At 37.1% G+C, this 13950-nt stretch overlaps 1 long non-coding RNA gene across 1 annotated transcript; it reads left to right on the forward strand.

Annotated features, from left to right (window-relative positions):
* The first annotated feature begins 9835 nt into the window (after nt 1-9835).
* Nucleotides 9836-11754, forward strand: LOC129360019 (uncharacterized). Its single transcript, XR_008605977.1, has 2 exons — nt 9836-9892; nt 11269-11754. It is a non-coding gene; the product is annotated as an uncharacterized LOC129360019 (long non-coding RNA).
* Nucleotides 11755-13950: the final 2196 nt, after the last annotated feature.

Here is a 13950-nt window from a genome sequence, read left to right on the forward strand (position 1 = left end):
AAATGTTCTATTCTTAGCAAGCAGGCTTAGAATTTGAATAACATCAACAAGCTTCCAGTCTTCTGAATCAAATTGATTATGCATGCGCTGCATTTTGCCTCTTGAGAACGTTTTATATAGTCCTTCTCTGGCATTTTAGCATACGTCTTACCTTGAGTCGATGTCAAAAGTTTAAAAAACACACTTAGGAAGGGAAGGACAGAAAAGTAAAAAGTCAGAGACAGATTACAAGGGAGAAGGCAAGTCAAAAGATGTTTAAAACATGAGGCGGTTTGTTGGCTTTCTCTTTTTTCTCAGCTATAATTAAATTCTTAATTAGCGAGCATCATGGAAGGAAATACATCAAGAAGGAATTCAATTTAACTCCCCAACGCATTTAGCCAATAGTGAAAGAAAGGAGGATGTGGGGGTGGTGGAGTTTAAATGTATGGAGGCAAAGCCAGGAGCAATAAATGAGCAAATTTATGGCAGATGCTACTTTTTTGAAGGACCAGAAATAGAGGCATCTGCTGAATCCATACAAAGTTATCGGTAAATCGCCATCAGCTGTGGAGGAATAAGAAATGAAAAACCTTAAATTAATTTCTGATGTGTTTTCCTTCACTATAGCCATTTTATTTTAAGAGACAGAAATTGATCATTTTCAAAATTACTTTTAAGAAGGAAATTCTTTTGACCACCCCGTCCTAGAGTATTTTGATACAAAAGCTTATAACAAAGTAAATATATAGTGCGAAGCAAAAGTATTGCTTTTTGGTTATTAAAGAGATAGAAAATATTGCACATAATTGTGAACTGCAAGGAAGTGTGGTCTTCAATGTGGTTCAGCGGGAAAACGTGCCATCTGGTAAATGAAAGCTTGTGAATTTTATCCCAGCAATCAACTTGCTCACTCCCCAAATCACATACCAATGACCTGTACCTATGTTTAAAAATGTTTCTGTTCCCTATGACCACATTGTAGCTCTAACTGTATCTTTAGAACCATTGTCCAGCTGAAAGTTGGAGTACTCTAAAATCATATGAAGCCTAGGTGTAAATTCAAACTGGAAGACTCTTTAGCCCCACCTGCATCATCCAATTGGCACGTCCCGCTCATCGCCGACGAGCTATCTGTGCTGATCCAAGCCACATCACGGCCAATCACCAACCAAGCCCCAGTTGATAAGGACCTCCATCCATGGTGTCTTCCGCTTTGCAGTTGTGCTCAACCCACCTCCACCCCTTCTTCACCTCCACCCTCCTGGCTCTCCAGGCACACTTCCTTCACCGACCTCCACCACCAGTGTCGGGCCCCAGGGGGATGACATTCCTATCAGCATGTTAATCTGAGCTTATCACAAATCACAGCTCGATGTCCTCAGCCGGGGCCCGAGCGCCAAAGACTTTAAATCATGCATGTCAATAAACTTTTCTAATCGCTTTCTTTCTCTGTCTGAGCCTCTCCAGATTGAATTATATTATGAAACAGGTTCTCCTCCAGGATTGTCAAACGTTTGAATCAGAAATCATTTTATTTGACAGGATTGTGTGCACAAACAAGGAATTTGACCTTAAAATTTGATCTGTACTCATAATGTACAGTTACTAGGTACATACAGTATATATACATTTTAGAGGAAACAAAATAATAGATAAAACAGAATTTACATGGATTTAAAAATACATAAAGAAATAAAAACAAAAAACGATTGTGATAGTGTAAATATGTTCCTTTTGTTTCACAGCAGAGTACCGCCCTGGCTATAAAGTATTTGTGTTCAGGTCATCCGAGAATGTATGGGGGGGAAACTGTCTCCGTGGTGGTGCAATCTTTCATTTACCAGAGGACTCCTTAGCAAATAATGCTCAATCTGAAGGTAGACATTTGCGTGTTAACTGCTCTTTTTCTGACCTTTGACCTGTACAAGTCATGGCTAAACGGAAGGTTCATCCACATTGATTCTCTCTGAAAATCTAATTGTTTATTGGCATTTGGACCTTTCCTGTTTTGTGGATAAGTCAAACCACACAATGATGGACAAAACACAAGACAAACTGAATAATACTAATGTCTACGTATGAACAAGATGACAAGCAGATGGTGTGGCAAATTGCACTTCTTAAGTAGGGATGGATTGATTGATGAACTCAGAATAGCTTCCCTGATTCTGTTGAAGAAAAAGATCCAGTAACATGTTGCTGCCACCAATATGCAGGAATTCCAGTTGTCCAAAAAAAAGTATTTCACAATCTTTTTATTATAATCAAATTCCAGCTGAAATCGTTTATCATTTCCTTCCCTTCCACAATGATACACTACATTAGATTGTTAAATCTCATAAAATCTTAAAAATACAATGAAATTTGTGATCATATCACAAAAAATGAGGCTAAAGATATTTTTGCACGGCACCATGGAAAACATCGTTTTTCCAGGAAAATACCTTTAACTCGACAAACGGGGGGAGGATCCAGCTTGTTGTGCATGTCTCGCAACTGAAATTTGCTTTCCACCTAACCCCCAGAGTTAACCATGCTGCGTGAGACTTGGAAAGTTCTACCCACAGGCTGCCCTGATAACTTTAAGTCATCCAAGTGGGAAATAGAGTCCATTTTTTAATTTGTCTGCTAAAGTCTTTAGTCATGGCCTGCCTGGCTGCGGTGCCTCTCTGGCCAACTCCAGAACTGTGAAGTACCGAAGGGGAGAGTGGATTTGCTTCAGTCCTTTGATGTGTCAGCAGAGCGTTGGCGGCACACCTCTGTGAAACATTGAAATGTGATGCAACGATGATAGGTAGAGGTGAAGAACTGCCAGGGGCTAAATGAATATCCTCTTTCCTGCATGATAGACCATGGCTCTGGGTCCCCTAATATCCTGCTTGAAATTGACAGATACATGGTATGTTTGTATATAGAGTGTTTGGCGTGGGTGTCAAAGGAGAGGTATGCAACTTTTGGTGCAAATGCCTCTTTGTTTACAGAGTTCAAGAGCAATGAAGAGAAACAATAACTTTTTTTTTTTTTTTAAGAGTTCTTTTGTCCAATAATAAAAGGTATACATAAAAATAGCAGGACTCCATGAACTGAGCTGCAGTGTCAGCTCCCTGGTGATCTAGTTTACACAGAGGCAGGCTTACAAATTTACTCTTGGTCCGACCTTTGCGGCCGTTGCAGAGTCCTGTTGAAATGGAAGTAAGTACTCAGCATCCTGGGAGAATCGAGGACTCATGGTCGGCGTTGAAGCTCAGAGAGAGGGCAATGATTGTGCATTCAGGGGAGCTTTGCAGAGGCAAGGGTTTGGAGGGTTTAACAAGTACACAGTTCATGTAATACCCAAGCCCAAGGGTCCGACTGAGTGCTGATAGGATTCCCATCATTCCTAAACTGAAGGAAGATATCCTGTCATTTCAACACAAATATAGGTGTATGAGGTTCTTCTGCGAAATACAACATAAAGTGATTTTCTCCAGCAGACCACACTCTCATGTTTATGACTTTTCAACAAGTTGTAATGACCCTGGAGGCACACTATATCTGCTTACATCTCAAACCTGAGCGCTTGGGCTTTGATTAATCAAACTAAATCAGCAGGTTTAATGAGTATGTGTGAAGACCCTGATATAAGATCAGAGCACAGTTATGCATAATAAACCTGGAATCAAAATATCGTCTTAGATATACAGTTCTGGGAACTGGGGTGTAGTGAATTTCGTATGTAAAACCCTGGAAACATGAAGAAACTCGAATGTGCATATGAAAGTTTACTCCTCTGTGTTCCCTGCTTCCTCTTTTCTCATCTTTACTCGTCTCTTTCCCTGGAAACCACAGTCCCAGAGGGAGGGTGAAGGAACAATACATCAGCACTGCAGCACTGCTCAGAAAAGAAACACGAATACTTCTGTTTTGTAAGAAGCACTGTGAAAGAGTCAAATTTTGAGCAAAAATATTCTGATAATTCATTAATATATGTTATGGTAGGATCAGTATCAAAATACAAAATTTCTCATGAATCATCATGATTTCTTATCTTTTCACACCATCATAAATTTCACCATGATTACAACAGTCACCAACTTAAATTTTTGGGGGATTTTACAATTTTTTTGACTTATATAACAATAAACACAAATAATTAACATGATTATTATTCATCCATAATGAGTTTATGCATCTTGCCATGACTGTGGAGCCTTAGGCAGGAGCAAATGCTTATTTAAATATGCCTAACCCACTTACTCATGAGAGCTACCCATCAGATTGACTGAAGATAAATAAAAAAAGCAATGAAAGATATTTATTATTACGCCCTGTAATATATATTTACCAAATAGTCTTTTGAACAGCAAAAATTGATTACTAATGTTTAAATTTATGCTTCCCTCATCCTTTACTGCAATGATGAAAATGATCCTTCTTTTGACCTTTCTTCAGCTTTTTGTACCACAAATTCACACACACCTCTTAAATGTCCCATATGAAATAAAATACTCTCCACAAATAAAATTCTTGCACCACATCTTTAAGTGACATTGATTTCGTTCTGAAAAATATTTGCAGTATTTTATGATGTATTTAAATTTTACATCAGGATTTGTGTGATTTTACCTGAGACCAACACAGAATTCAATATATACTGTGATCCAAATTGTCACGCAAACTGATTTAAGTAAAATAAAGATTAATTTTTTTGTTGTGCTATTAAAATTTATAGATGGTATTGTGTCAGGCTCTTTGAATCACTATAATTAATTTCATTCAAAGAATGAGCGTTTGCAGTTTTTTATAATCCATAAAATGTTTAGAAAATCTGCTATCCATAATAATTTGGAACAGTGAATTTTGAGTTTTTCATTTATATTATAATAGTTCATGACTTGAAAACCATCATTTGCAATGACCAACCATTTAAGAAAATCTGAGAACATATCATTTGCATAATTTGCAACATGGTGTAATTGTGAAAGGAAACAAAAATGTTTTAATTGTTTACAAGCATTTGTATTCAGCTGCAGTATAATTTATGCCCCTACGTTTTTAGCTATTTGACCATCATTGTAAAAAATTATAGACAAGTAAGTAATTTCTCACTGGGGTTGACATGAATACTTTTTAAAATATTCATGTTACCCTCCAGAAGCAACACTGGATAGTGTAAACACATTAGTTGTAGTTGAAGTCACACCATACTTTAGCACAGAACTACGTGGGAAGTAGTTTGACTCAGGCCTGGTGTCGAGAAGGTGATTAGACACCTCCCTGCGAACAGGATGACCCAATTTTTGTCATGCAACTATGTTAATCAGAAATGATCTTGACACTCTGGATGAAGCATAGGAGAACCTTAACACTTGTCCAGTTCATACATTTTCTCACCTGAACACAGTGAAAGTTGTGGCTATAAATACTAGAGCGAGAGTTTGTCAAGTTTCCATGTTTTTAAATTTGATTGTACTGTGGATAATTTTTTTATGTAGTAACAGACATTGTTTTTTTAGGTTAAAGTAGGACTAAGAGTGCTTGAGGAATAAAACTGACAAAGGAAAAATATTCCAGTAATTTGAAATGGTTAAAGAGTCACTATTTGAGTCTTTACCAAAACTTAAATCTCTCTGTCATAAATAATACTGAAGAGGATGACTTGGAAACAAAAAGCAGACACCAAAAGCCCAAACATGTTTATTTCAACAACAGACAAAGTCAAAGGAACCAGCAAAAAGGAAGATGACAACTGAACTCTTATCAAGAACTGGGCACAAAACTGGGCTAACAGGCAGAAAGTACAGAAAGAAGACAAATGCAATGAGAATCTGACAGAGAATAACTGGAACAGCCTATTTATACTGTATAGGACAAACATGGCAGATCTCTGACAAATTGGTTGCAGAGTAAGAAAGAAGAGCTGAAAGTTAAAGTAACAGAAAAACAGAACCACAAAATCAAAGCCATGAAAAGCACAACAAGCCTGACAGGATTGGATTATTTCAGAGCCCGACAGTCTCAGAAATTCTCTCCCTGTATCTTACCCAAGCCTTCAGGGTGTGTGGCCTACTGCTTATTAAGGTACCACCTGCTCTCAGAATACATCTTAATAAACTGAATCACATCGTTGCACCATATAGCACCACTCAAACCTTATTATGACACAGTAGAAACCATACTACTGAAGCATCTGAAAAAGAAACTGTAATGTTAAGCAATTCAGTGCTTAAAGTTTCAGTTTTTCCACAGTCTGAAAGTTAATGGCAACTAATAGAGACAGTGAAATACATCAGATGATCCTAACTGTTTAGGATCCTAACTGTTTAGGATCCTAACTGTTTAGATGTAATGCAAACTAAGCTCCCACAATTACTGAGGAGAAGATTTCAGAGACACAGGAGAATCTAGACTTGGATAAAGTAATAATGATAACTATATTTGATGTGTTGTCTAACAATATAACATTTTGATTAATCTATAATAAATTCCCAGACCAACCATTGCCCATCCGCATCTAGTTCACAAAAAGCCCATTTTCTTATAATCTTGAACTCATCACTTCCAGCCATGTAAAAAATTACAAATTGCAACTGTTGGAGTCATGTTTGAAATGTAATCAGGTCAGAAAGAGTTCTGAGATTTCAGTGTCAGATGTTTGAATACTAGTCCAGTGACAAGTTAGTGATGTTTAGTTAGCCTGGTCAAGAGATTTTAACTCGTCTCTGTCAAAACTGTGCTGTTTATGGTACAGCACAGTTAGGTGACTAATCTGACAGGGTGATGAACTTTATCATAGTTGCCACTTAAGTAAGAGTAATTCGGTGGTAAATAATGTACATAGTCATGAGAACACCAACTTTTATTTTCCTTGAATGTAATGTCTGCCATTTTGGCAGACATTATTGCTGCCGCTTTGAGGGGAGTAACAGAATTGGTAAGTCGTGTTATTGGTTGGATTTTAATTGGTGCGTTTTGCATCCAGTAAAAACAAACATGTTAACAAAAAACTGGACAGTATGCAGTAAGTTTAGTGATATTTTCACAGCTGCGGCCTTGACTGGTCTTGAAATAAAATCCCAAGTCCACAGCGCCCGAGACCGAGACAAGACCGAGATCAAATGCACTCAAGACCGAGACCATTAAAAAATGGTCTTGAGACTAAGACCGGTCTCGAGTCCTACAACACTGCTTCAAATTGAACGTCTTTGGCTTCAATCCAAATCTCAATCTTGCTATTGGAGAACAAAGAATGCGATGTAGAGTAAGTTTAATTAGTTGTTTGAACTGAGTGATTTCCTTTTCCACAAAATATAAGACCCCCGGCCTTCTCTAATATTTATTCTTTACCACACCTTAGAGTTAATTTCTCAATTTTCTTGATAGGAAGACTCTGAAAACCAAAAGGATTTTGAGATCTGATAAGAAACTGAAAGCTGAAATATATATAGTTTTCCATGATGTAAATACACAGACCATCATGATCTTGCAAGGTAGGGAAGAATTTTAAAAGTTAAAAACATTTTTCATGTCTTTCTGTCATGAAATGGTGTTCAGGGTCTTTTCTTTTTGCATTGCTGCTTTTCAAACTGAAACACTAATCTTTGCTTTAACAGAAACCTTGTTTCTCTGGAACTTGTATACTTCATCTGAGAAGCCTGTCATCCAAAAGAATGGTATTACACAAGTCGCTATTCTATCACCTGTCTTCTACATGTCTCTGCATTGTTGCAGTTTACACTGTCATGCAGGGGCAATGACATTCACCTCTATTAGGAGGTTAAATTTAACACGAGTAGCAGCTGTGTGACAACATGCAGAGCAGGTTGATGAGTGCCAGGTACCTTTAAATACATGTCTTATTTTTCTACAGATTTGATGTGGTTGATTATATCTAGGTCAATGTTTCTATGAGATCTGACGTTGAATAAAACACAAATACAAGTGAAAAGAGCTTGATGTAAAAGTTCATGCAAAAAAAATAAAAAAATTCTACACAATGGTAGAATTTGCATGCATATACTAGGCACACAATAAACACAGATACTCACAAAGGCGCACTCTGGTTGGTGAATCAACAATTCTACATTTAGAAGCCTCCAGAGTTTTCTAAGCTGCAGGATGCACGCCTGGAAACTGGGTCAACCAAAGCCTTAAATGCAGTCTTCTTTTTTTAATTCAGAATAATTCTTTTAATCTGCTACATCTTGCATTGGAATGTGACACCAAAGAATATGCTGAGGATTATAATAAGCCTTCGTTTGAGTTCTGTCTGAACAGATATGGTGGCCATGTCATACAAAAGTGTGGTAAACTTCAGCAGTTTGGTATCTTTTTACAGTATACAAAGCAGCTTGATGAATCAATATTTAATATATATTCATTGTAGATGTATTACCGTTCTGTAATGATCATCAAATATGCAAAAGCACCCCAAAAATCTTTGCTAATGTTTTTTAATAGACCTACAACAGCTTTGTCAACATGTGGACTGTCTCATCAAGAAAGGTAAACTTGAGGTGACAGCTGTGGTGTGACCTCTCATGCTGTGGTGCATACCCCAAACATTTCACTCCCTCCCATGTCATTTAATTAGGTCATCCTCAGCGGGGCTGTTAATGTAGCCCCCAGAGATGGTTATTTTGTCTTTGTGAGGTCTGTGATCAACCTTAAAACACAAGTAAGTTGCACCCACTTGACCATAATTCTTAGCTTCTACACTGGAGGTTAGCTAAAACAAATGTGTTAGCTAGTCAAGTATTGTAAAACCATAGCCATTAAACCAGGTAGGCCTATCTGTACTCTGTACTTTTGACAGTTTTGTTAGGTGTCAAGTCATATGACAGGACCATGACATGATATTTCTGCATTAAAAGTCTAATTTTAAAAAAGTATTTGTTAAAATTCTTATTTAAATAAATAAAATAATTAATTTGGGGTTTTCATTACTTTTGAATTATAATCATAGGGTGCCTCACTTAGGAAAAGCACACCATGCGCAGAGGCTCAGCGTAGTTGTTTGATTTCTTGTTTTAGACCACTTGCTGCATGTCTTCCCAGTTCAATAAACATCACTAAGATCTAAAAATCTTACAATCCACACATATATTCATCAAAATGTGCAAAATAAATGCTTAGAATGTAGTTGTCTGTGTGTAATTTCAACTAAAATTACTGAAATAAATTGTCTTTCTGATGATATTCCAATTTACAGAGATGTTCTTGTACATTTTAGCTGCAATATTATATAAAAGCTAAATGAATGTTTAATTATGTACAATGTGTACAAAATGCAGAAAGAAAATTGTCACAACTTTCTGGTGAAGCTATATTGTAAAAAGTGGTGAATGGAAAGATAAATCAGAAACACATATGTAGTACTGTGAACTACATTATGGCTTTGGTTTCTGTTTCAGTTTATTGTAATTCCTTTTATTTTCCCATTCGGTTTTGATTCACATTTACTTTCAAGATTTATTCTCTGCTGTTTACATTTTTGAGGTTTTAGCTTTTCTGATCTTGTTCCTTCTTTTCCTGTCTGTGGGTTCCTTGATAAAACAAAAACCATGAGCTGTGTTCTTTGGCAGATCTTTCTTGAAGTTGGCATCTATTTTTTACAATTCTGTTTGATAATTTTTTTTCTTTATGGATACCATATTGTAAGCAACTTCAGGACATTTGGCTTCTTCATCATTTTGTGCTCCTTGTTTCTTTTTGTTTTTCTTACGTATTTTGAAAAGAAAAGGACCTGCCTACCATGAGACTCTGTGTTCCAACTTCGAATCCATTAGCAACTGCCGAGGGGGCGTCTCACTTTCACTTTAACAGCCAATGGAATGCAGTTATTTGAAAAACAACCAAAATCTGTTAGGGGAAAAATAAAAAAAATAAAAAAAAGCAGTAATAGCCTGATATTTGTCTGCACACCTTTAAGGTAATCTTTTTAATTCAATTCCAGCATTTTGTCTTTTTAGCACACAGCCAAAAATAGAGAATGTGTTCAACTGCAGGTTTAGCTCTTCTTATATGATTTTGAAAGATGGCAGAAGCCTCTGAAAAAAACAAATAAAAATATAGCCCAGTCTTATATAAGAATATGTTAAGTTTAGATGAAAGCAATCTCGCACAATGCCAGATTTCTTTTTAAAATATTATGATAAATGACTGCCTTTTTATATTTGTGTTGCTTTTATGTGTTTTTTGTGGGACACATAATATGAACCAATTTTTAGCTTATCTCCTGAGCAAGCCTTAAATAAAAATCAGCTGAATCTGAAAGCTGGCAGATCTCTACCTTGTCAGCACAGTGATGAATAAAAGGCCTTTGTTAAAAGATTCAGACATTGAAAGCCATTAGGAAATTAGATCTGGATATTATGCGTCTATATTAATAAAAAGTTGCTCTAAATGTTTGGAAAACAGAATACAAGGAGTAAATAAGAGCCAACATTAAGTGCATCTGCAGAATTTAGTCAACCTTTGCCAAAGAAAGCATTAAATACCATTGAAGATATTTCCATAAAATTGCAGACAAATTATTTAACTGCTTTCGAACAAAACTCTAAGAGGTGAAATTACACATTCATTAGTCTTTTGGAGAAAAATCTTTGCGTCAGAATCACTACAGACTTTGACCAGTTTCCAAATACTAAAACTCACCTTCATGAATTGAAATTTCAATAAGCAGATATGACTTTCAGTTCCTGACTGCAACTTCCAGGCACTCTTGGGAGAACAGCAATATCAGTTTGCAACTCTCATTTATTATCCCAGATGCTGTAGATTAATCTAAATGCTTTCATTCCCATGGTTGTTTGCATTGCTGCATGTTAGCACTCTTTAATTGAGATGTCCAGCTCTTCTCTCATGTCCCTTCCTGACATTTACTGGTGCGAGGATGAAAAAGAAAATTTCCATATCAAACACGAGTTAAACAGTTCTCCAGAGAAAATCTCTTTTTTTCTCTCTGTGGTTGTTTTCTCTGTTGTTTATTATACTTTTGGGTAATGATGGTTTGATTATGTTAAAATGAATGTGTCAGAATTGTTTACTGCAGGAGTAGTAAAAAGCTACAAAGATCTGAAAGAGGCTCTTTTGGCACCAAACAAAGATTCTCGTTTGATTTCATTGCTACAGGCAGAATGTGTTGTTCTCTTAAAGGCAGAATGCCCCATCACACGTGGCAGGATCCTCCTCCCATCTCTCATCACTGCTACTCGCTTTCATAAATAATTAAAGATTTAATATGTGATATTTTCAAAGGTCAGAAGCACAACAAAGAGAGATAAATGCCATCTTTTTCTTTTGCAGGGGAATCCCATTTGGTCATGTATTCACATTGGGCTTTGTTTTATTTTTTATTTTTTATCTTGAATCAGCTGAATCGTAATGGGTGCAGAGCAAGGACAAACGAAGATGACCAGAACCAAGCATGTTAAATGTAATATTATTTAAAATAAAGCTTGTGAATGCTTAGTAACTTTTTAAACTCTGCAGAAATGATGCAGAGAAAAAGTGTCCATGGGAACCAGAGCTGGCAAGTGGAACAGTATAACACCAAGCTGGCTGCAGGTTCTGGAAGAGGGAGGCCATGCCCATGTTCATGCATGAATATCTCCATCGCGCTTTAAATGGCTGTGCTCCTGATGGATTTCCTTTCCTGATGCATTATCTATGAAGACTGCTCCCTGCTTTAAAATCTAGCCTTGACGGAAACAATTTAACATTTCTTTCTCTCTTCTTCTTAGTCAATGCTTTTCTAACCAATAGAAAATTAAAGACACTTTAATCTTTAAACAGGGAGTCACTGATATATTCTAAAACTTGGTGTGTTGAATAGAACATGCTGAAGTCTAAAACAAAACCAACATTGTGTACTTTTTATATCAACTGCACCCTTTAGAGGTCAGTGGATCATCAGCATCCATCACCTCAAGCATCGCCTCTTGCCCTTTGAAAAAAGGAAAGGAAAAACGTGAAGTTCTCATATTTAATCTCTCTGAATAAAATGAAAGCTTTTCTAACTTTCTTGCTGTTTCTTTTCTTACTGAGTGCTGATTTTCCGATGCCGAGTTCATCAGGAGCTACCTACCCTGACCCCAGATCAGTTTTTCCAGGCAGCCAACTTAAAGGTAAAATACCCCAGCTTCAATTTGTCTAATCTAATTAGTTTTTCCTTTTCATGAAAAATAGATTTTTTTTCCCTAACCCCAGATTAATCTGGGTTATTTATTTTTTAAAAAAATAGATAAGAAGTTGGTGAAAAACTGAATAATTCCCAAAAACTATAAATTGATACAAAATTCAATCTGGAGAGACTCACACAGAGAAGAGAATAGCAGTTAGAGATTTAATGATACAGAATCTTTGGCGCTCGGCCCCGGCTGAAGACTGTGAGTCGCGGATCACCGCGGGCAGGACATCAGCTCGGCCGAGCTCGGACAGTCTTCCCCGGGGCCGAAAACCGGTGGTGGTGCTGGGTGCAGAAGGATCCTGGAAACATCCATCAGAACGGAGGTGGAGAAGAGGGGAGGAGGTGGGTTGTGCGCAGCGACGAGCAGGTTGACCTCTGATGGCTTGGCTTTTGAAGACGGTCCCGGATGATGATAGGCTCGAAGCGGAGAGTTGCTCCAGCCCTGAATGGTTGAGGTAGGACGTGGCGATTGCGAGATGAATGTCAGCTGCATCGAGTCTCCCAGGTTGAATTTTCGCCTAAGCTCCATTTCTGACAACAATCTCTCTCATCAACCCATTAGAATCTAACTCCCCTATTTTTGGCAAAGTCTTAATATTTCATCTTATGTGTCTAATTCAACCCCTCCTTACCTTGATGGTATCTCTGAACATGAACATCTTGTATTTCTGGAAACTTATGGGAAGGTTTCATTTCTGAAAGTTAACAGCCTGGGAAGAGACTGGGTTCCTGGTGTCGTTACATCTGGTTTTTCTCAAATCTTTGTCATTTGTGCCTCATTGACTATTTGAAACAAAATGTTTGATGGTTCTGTGATAATCCCCCAATGTCTTTGCAATTTCTAGTTTATGAATTCAACTCTTTTTCATTTTCTCATGCCACCCACCTGATAAAATGTTTCTTCACTTGGAGGAGGTTTCTTTCTTATTTTCTGGCATTGTCTTTGTAAAAACACCTGCTCTTCCTTTTCTTGTAATCTCTAAAAAAAAAAAAAAAAGGATCAGGTGTTGTCAGAAGCAAGAACTCCATCTTTTAATCTTGTAAACAAAGAAAGAGTAGAACTTTGATTTTATTTTGTTTGTTGCGCAGCACTCGAGCGTAGCATGAAAAGAAAAGAAGGTTTTGTTTTAGGAATATTTTCACCAATATATTCTGTAGTTGCTGTATGTGTGACATTGTCCCTGACAAACACCACTTTTCCACTACAGTTTTGGTCTAAAATCCAATTAAGTTTCAAACTTCTCCTTTCATTTTAGCATTTACCAGAAGCTGTTTGTCCTGCTTCTCTGCGTCCTTCTTTGTTGGCACAGACTTTAAAGATTTTTTTTTGTCTGAGAATAAGTGCTTATTTGTGTGAAATGCTTTGAGGTGGAAACAGTGAATGTAGACGCTGTGTGCTGTGGCTTGTAAAAACCGTGAACTTTTCCACATTTTGTCACATTATAAGCTCAGCTTTGAAACCACATCAACGTATTTTAGTGGACGTTCAAGTGATACGCCAACTCAAAGCAGTTCATAATTGTGATGCATGTGTATTTAGACTCATGCACTCTGATGCAGCTAAATTATTCCTGCAGAGGCCAAGAACTGTCTGGTGTTAATTGGTTACTAAGACATGGATATCCACCTGAAACTATAGGCTAGGCATATGTAAAAAATAAAATCCTACATGTGGAGGAAAACCAACAGAATTATCTAAATCAGGAGCAATCCGTGAGGAGATCCTGTCAGAGGCTGCAGAAGATTTAATACTATGTAGAGATTCCCACAGGACAACAGGGTTAAACACACACTAAGAG

Source organism: Poeciliopsis prolifica, unplaced genomic scaffold, assembly GCF_027474105.1.
Source record: "Poeciliopsis prolifica strain line A6 unplaced genomic scaffold, Auburn_PproV2 SCAFFOLD005, whole genome shotgun sequence".
NCBI lineage: Eukaryota > Metazoa > Chordata > Actinopteri > Cyprinodontiformes > Poeciliidae > Poeciliopsis > Poeciliopsis prolifica.